The following is a 7,378-nucleotide window of genomic DNA, read 5'->3' as shown; positions in this document are numbered from 1 at the left end:
TCAATGGGATGTCTAGAATTAATCTGGAAAGTTTCAACTCATTTGGAGTTCGGATGGTTAGTCCGCCATCCCTCATTTCTTGTCTAGCTCGCTTTCTCCTAGCCGAAGTAGGAAAATGTGCTAAAGTTGATTTTTCATTTCCATGTTTGGTAGGCCTTATTTAGCCTCTTAATAATATATTTTTGAACTTATCGAAAATATATATGTGAGCCACTGATATTGGCTCAATTTCTCCAAGACACGCTTTGTCAAACCAAAATGCTCATTTTGGGTCCAAACAGGGGGAGGCGGAGGAGATCACAGCCGTTGGATTCATGGTGGTTGTGGTGGTGACGATTGTAAATTCGGTCAGGTGGAGAGAGGGAGTCAAAGCCAAGATTGTTGTCGAACTGAACCGACAGGAGATGCAGGCGACGTTCTAGGCCGAGGGCGGCGACGGCGGCGACGTGGTGCTGTTGTAGACGCAGATGAAGCCGAGAACTTGGAGGTGGTGCTGTTGTTGACGGAGACGAAGGCGAGGATCTGGGCCGAGGGCGGCGAGGCAATATATATATATATATATATATATATATATATATATATATATATATATATATATATATATATATATATGTAATTACTATTAACGGTTCAGATCAAAAGATGCAAAGTATACGGTCCAGATCGCACCTCTTCAAAATTATTTTCTAATAAATAATTGATATGTTTTTGAGAATATAATACATAAATAATTTTTAAAATTCCAAAAATTCTAAAAATTGTAATCAATAGCTCAGGAGTCGGCAAAAATTCTCACAAACTCGGCGTGACGTGTACTTTAATAATGTGTCTCAAACTTTGTATTATTTAAAGGTCTAGCCATTTGAAGTGCGACTTAATAAAAATAAGAAAAAAGGCTTAGTCGGTTGACCGAGTAGATCGACGTCATAACTACTACGAAATTTTCTGAATTTTTAACCTGAAGCCTAAAATGATGTACTTGCCACATCTGGCGGAAGGATTCTCAAGTGTACGATCCGATGACGGCCTTGCACTTGGAATGTTGTATAGAGAAAATAGGGTTATTAAGCCTTAGTCGTTTGACCGAGCCGATCGACATCCTATTGATGACGGATTTTTCTGAATTTTGAAACCGAAGTCTAAAATAATGTACGTGCCACATCTGACGGAAGGATTCTCAAGTGTATGATCCAATAACGGCCTTGCACTTGGAATGTTGTATAGAGAAAATAGGGTTATTAAGCCTAAGTCGTTTGACCGAGCCGATTGACATCCTATTGATGACGGATTTTTCTGAATTTTGAAACCGAAGTCTAAAATAATGTACGTGCCACATCTGACGGAAGGATTCTCAAGTGTATGATCCAATAACACCCTTGCCCTTTGAAGCTTGTAGTGAAAAAAAAAAAAAAAAGGGTTATCAACCCATAATCCTTTGACCAGGCTTATCGACATGCTATTGATGAAGGATATTGCCAAATTTTTGACTTGAAGCGTAAAAGAATGTACTTGCCACATCTGACGAAAGGATTCTCAAGTGGACGATCCGATTACGACCTTGCCCTTGAAAGGTTGTGTAGCAAAATTTAGGGTTATTAAGCCTTAGTCGTTTGACCTAGTCGATGGACAACCTATCGATGACGGATTTTGCCGAATTTTTTACTGGAATCCAAAAATATTGTACTTGGGACATCTGACGGAAAGATTCTCAAGTGAACGATCCGGTGACTACATTTCCCTTTGAAGGTTGTATAGAGAAAAAAGAGGGTTATTAAGCCATAGTCGTTTGACCTAGCCGATCGACATCCTATCGATGATGGATTTTACCAAATTTTGTACTTGAATCCTAAAATATTGTACTTGGGACATCTAACGGAAGGATTCTCGACAATCTGGTGATGACCTTGCCCTTTGAAGGTTGTATAGATAAAAAATAGGTATTAAGTAGTAGTCGTTTGACCTAGCCGATCGACATCCTATCGATGATGGATTTTACCAACTTTTGGACTGGACTCCTAAAATATTGTACTTGGGACATCTGACGGAAAGATTCTCAAGTGGACGATCTGATGACGGCCTTGCCCTTTGAAGGTTGTATAGGGAAAAAATTGGGTTATTAACCCTAGTCGTTTGACCTAGCCCATCGACATAGGATTTTGCCGAATTTTTATCCTGAAGCCTAAAATGATGTACTTGCCACATCTGACGAAAGGATTCTCAAGTGTACGATCCGATGACGGCCTTGCCCTTAGAATGTTGTATAGAGAAAATAGGGTTATTAAGCCTTAGTCGTTTGACCGAGCCGATCGACATCCTATTGATGACGGATTTTTCTGAATTTTGAAACCGAAGTCTAAAATAATGTGCGTCCCACATCTGACGGAAGGATTCTCAAGTGTATGATCCAATGACGCCCTTGCCTTTTGAAGCTTGTAGTGAAAAAAAAAAAGGGGTTATTAACCCCTATTCCTTTGACCAGGTTGATCGACATGCTATTGATGAAGGATATTGCCGAATTTTTGAGTTGAACCTTAAAAGAATGTACTTGCCACACTTGACGAAAAGATTCTCAAGTGGACGATCCGATTAAGACCTTGCCCTTGAAAGGTTGTGTAGCAAAATTTAGGGTTATTAAGCCCTAGTCGTTTGACCTAGACGATGGACCAACTATCGATGACGGATTTTGCCGAATTTTTTCCTAGAATCCAAAAATATTGTACTTGGGACCTCTGACGGAAAGATTCTCAAGTGGACGATCCTGGGATGACATTTCCCTTTGAAGGTTGTATAGAGAAAAAAGAGGGTTATTAAGCCTTAGTCGTTTGACCTAGCCGATCGACATCCTATCGATGATGGATTTTGCCGAATTTTGTACTGGAATCCTAAAATATTGTTCTTGGGACATCTGACGGAAGCATTCTTAAGTGGACAATCTGGTGACGACCTTGCCCTTTGAAGGTTGTATAGATAAAAAATAGGGTTATTAAGTCTTAGTCGTTTGACCTAGCCGATCGACATCCTATCGATGATGGATTTTGCCGACTTTTGGATTGGAATCCAAAAATATTGTACTTGGGACATCTGACGGAAGGATTCTCAAGTGGATGATCCGATGACGACCTTGCCCTTTGAAGGTTGTATTGGGAAAAAATTGGGTTGTTAACCCCTTGTCGTTTGACCTAGCCCATCGATATCCTATTGATGACGGATTTTTCTGAATTTTGGACTCAATGCCTAAAATAATGTCCTTACAACATCTAATGGAAGGTTTCTCAAGTGGAAGCTCCGATGATGCCCTTGCCTTTCAAAGCTTGTAGTGAACAAAAATAGGATTACTAAGCCTTAATTGTTTGACCGAGTCGACAACATCATAACGATGACGGATTTTCTAAATTCTGAACCCGAATCCTAAACTAATGTACTTGTCACATCTAAAGGTCGGGTTCTCAAGTGTACGATCCCACTTTGCCCTTCCCTTTGAAGCTTGTAGTGAAAAAAAATAGAGTTATCAAGCCTTAATCGACTGGTCGAGTGGATCGACGTCAAAACTATGACGAAATTGGCTGAATTTTTGAACCTAAAACCTAAAACAATGTGAGTTACATCTAATGGTCAGTGTCTCAAATCCATAATCCTTTGACATTCTTGCCTTTTGTAATTTGGGGTTAGTTTTTTTTTTTTTTTTTTTTCCTTCAGTGAGAAATCTAAAATTTTGGACTCTAGAGCTCTGAATTTTAATTTTGGGGATATTTCAATTTTTCCGCCAAAACTTTTGGGATAGAAAGACTTAGACCGGGTTTATTTATTTATTTTTCTTCCAATTTTAACTTTGTTTATGTCTTGTACTCTTCTTCTTCCCGACCTAAACGCCCTCCCAATTGCAAACAATCTCTGTTTGAAAACCTCGATCACCACTTCACATCTAATTCATCCTCCCATCTCTCAATCACACACGAAATCCCCCTCGACTCATTCACAAACCAGAAACCTCTTTCCGTGCCCGATTCGATCCAGGTTAAAGTTGAAGGATTTCCGCTTTGCTATCCGGCTATCAGTTTTGTTGAATTCGAATGGAATTTGTTAGGTCTGGTTCAATCTAGGTGGGTATATTTTGATTTATAGTTCCATTTCCTAATTTATATTTGATTTCTTTTTTCTTTTTGTGATTTAAGGCCGTGGAAAACTGAAGTTATCTCGAGGAAAGTAGTCATTGCACTTGGCAATAGAGTGTAGCTGGAAGTCTCGAAGAGGTAAGTTTGAGATTCATAGTGGATTGCAGTTGTGTCTATGGATTTTGAGGGTCTGATTTTGATAGAAGCTATTAGAAGAGGGTGAGATGTTATAGAGGAATTTTTATAGTAGGTTGGGGAGGAGCCCAGTGTGTTTATGAGACTTCTTATGAACATCCCTATTTGTAAGACGAACTATTTTGCGGTTCTGTTGTTAAAACTTGCTAGAACTATTAAAGTGGGTTGTTTTTAAAGCTGATACGATGCATCTTTTTCTTGTTTCATTCAGTATCATCTTTCTCTACAACGTTTCACATTGGATTTTTTTTTTCTTTTTCATGTTACATACATAAATATGCTAGAAGTGCATTCTCAAAAAAAAAAAAAAAAAATGCTAGAAGTGATCTACTGATCTAGAATGTGATTGAGAATGCATATATGTTTGTCTTGGTCCTAGATTTAGCCAAGTCTAATCATTAAGAGAGGAAGACTTTAGGTTGGGATGCACACATACATGATAGTTTATAGGCTGTATGCTTATTCTTCTGTACATTTGGAAATGAAGTTCAGAATGTGGCATAGGAATGGAGGTGTGAACAAGTGGTGATATCTATAGCTATGGAATCCTGCTATTTGAGATGCTCACAGGCAAGAGACTGACAGATGACATGTTTAAAGTGGCCTGAACTTGCATAACTTTGTCAAAAAAGGCTTTGGCCTCCTTTTCTTGTTGGATGGCAATCAGAGCTGAGTCTTCTAGCCGTCCCGGTCAGTCACTTCATCTTGATTTTCTATTCAGTAAAGTACCGTTTCTTTGAGTTTCTATTCGTTCACCCAATTTTTAGGAGTTGTGTGTTTACTTTCTTGTCTTTTCTCAGCTAGCTTTTGAGCAAGCACTTGGAGCCCATTATTGAAGATGAGCTGTTGAACGAGCACATGGGCACTGTTGAAGAGGTTTGATATGTAATACAAGCACTTGGCTCTTGAGAAACCTTCAACTATGTTATTATTTTTTGTTTAGTGATAATGTGATGTTAATGTGCTTTCTTTAGTGAATAATATATAGTATTGAGATCAAAATTTAATTAATTTCTATGATATTTTTGCAATATGCATGAATCTATCCACTGAGACGAGCACCCTCTTTGAAATATCTCTGCCTTCTATATCTCTCTTGCAACCTCAGTTTTATAGAAGTCCCTCCTTTAAACCTTCACTCTTATGCTTAATTCTGCATTGTTAAACATCTCAGGGATGCTATTGATTGATAGTCTTTCTTAATTTGATGGTATTTGCTTCTTTCTTAGAATGGTGCTAAAATTATTATGTGATTGCCTGTTGGGCTCCCTAATTCTGAAATTGCTGTGGTGCTTCCTTTTAGTTTCTTTTATTCACAGGTTAAGGAGGGGGAGAGTGAGAGCAAGAGTACTAATGTTTTTGGTAGGCTGCCTAGCAGTGCTGCTGGTTGGACGACAACTACAAGGGAAAGGAATGGCACAATTTGTTCCCCCACCAATGATGGCATTCTAGCCCCAAGGAATTGAAAGTCGCTTGGTCTCAAGATTATGTCGGTGTTTCATGAAAAGCACAAATGGTTAAAAATTTCTTCTGATATTATGGATAATATTTAAATTTTGGTTTCTCATATTTTGAATTGAATTGATGTTTTGCATCTGGGGTTGTAATGGCCATTTGAAGGGTTGATTCTGGCACTTTTATATGACAACACTTCTAATGATGCTAATCGTTGACCCCTTTGGGCTTTTAGTGATGCCAATTTAGTTTATGGTGTTTTACCATAATTCTCTGTAGCAATAATGCTTCCCAATTTAGTGTATGTTATGTTTCACTGGATAAGTAGGCATTGCATTATGGTTATTTCTTGATACATGTCCTGCCCATGCTAAGCTCGGCTCAAAGAACACTAGTTTAAACCATGTATGGTGCAGCAGGATTAGATAGGAGGAACACAAACAACATTGCTCTTTGACTTTAGGTATTTTTCCCATTCTTCTGGATATATTGTCACAATATGCGGACATTGTCTCCTAAACCTATGGCAGAAATCATCTCAGGTGCTGAATTTGAATTTGAAATAACTGTCTTCATTTTATATTTGTAATTAGAGTTGTAGCCTCCAATGTGGTATGTTATCGAAACTAGAATGTAGAGGATAAAAAAGTCAACTAATGATATTGAAATGGAAGTTGCAATCACGATTCGGAATCTAAAATGACCCGTTTGGTAGTTTCCGAATTTGAAAACTAGTCTCTTGGAAATATTAGGTGTCTGAAATGGAAGTTGCGATCACCATTTGGAAATTAAAATGGCCTGTTTAGCAGTTTCTGAATTTGTGTTTATTAGCATTCACGGACTTTATTTGGCCATTGCATATTGCAATATTCCACACAATACAATAAAAACATCTTGTTACTTAGGTCAATGTCATCAACTTGAACTTAAAAAACATATTAATGACCAATGAACGCTTCATTTAACAAGTTATAATAAGTGGAAACTCCCAACTTTGAAGTTTCTTTTAGTGCTAATTTCAAATGCAACCTTCTGTACCTATCTGTTTCTCCAATACATAATTCCAAACTCCACACACATTCTTCCAATCTGGTAGACTGGCATTAAAAGCCATTTTTTGTTCTTGATTTTAGCATTGCAGGAATTTGGATGTTGAAACACGTTGTAAAGAGATGGCATGGTGAGTAGAAATGAAAGGTGGTAGTTTTCCAAGAAATTTGATGACGATGTTAAACAGGTCAGGGTGTCTGAATTGAGCATCAAGTTGTGATTGAAGCCTAGTCCCGTTTGTCATATATTCAGCATATATAGACGCTCTAGTTTGGTCATATCAAGTACTAACACTAACTTTCTAGAAGTTGGAATAAGCAAAATAATGAATACAGCCAATTTCATCTTTAGACAAATTTTATCTGTAACATGTACTAAAATTGAAGTTTTTTTACCACCAAATGCATTACAGATTATCTGCATGTGTGCAAGTTCAACAATGGTCAAACTATTAGGTTGAATTTATGCATATCCATATTCAGAAAGTAATTTATACACTAGTTCTATACAATGAAAGTAATTTAAACTTGATTTCTCCAAGGAACTCTCACACAATTTCTATTTCC

General features: G+C 37.6%; 1 long non-coding RNA gene across 1 annotated transcript; it reads left to right on the top strand.

The window, feature by feature from the left end:
* The first annotated feature begins 4,662 nt into the window (after window positions 1-4,662).
* Window positions 4,663-6,324, top strand: LOC133718905 (uncharacterized). Its single transcript, XR_009850650.1, has 3 exons — window positions 4,663-4,997; window positions 5,108-5,183; window positions 5,611-6,324. It is a non-coding gene; the product is annotated as an uncharacterized LOC133718905 (long non-coding RNA).
* Window positions 6,325-7,378: the final 1,054 nt, after the last annotated feature.

This window comes from Rosa rugosa, chromosome 6 (genome assembly GCF_958449725.1).
Source record: "Rosa rugosa chromosome 6, drRosRugo1.1, whole genome shotgun sequence".
Classification (NCBI taxonomy): domain Eukaryota; kingdom Viridiplantae; phylum Streptophyta; class Magnoliopsida; order Rosales; family Rosaceae; genus Rosa; species Rosa rugosa.
This window is presented reverse-complemented; position numbering and strand designations above follow the sequence as displayed.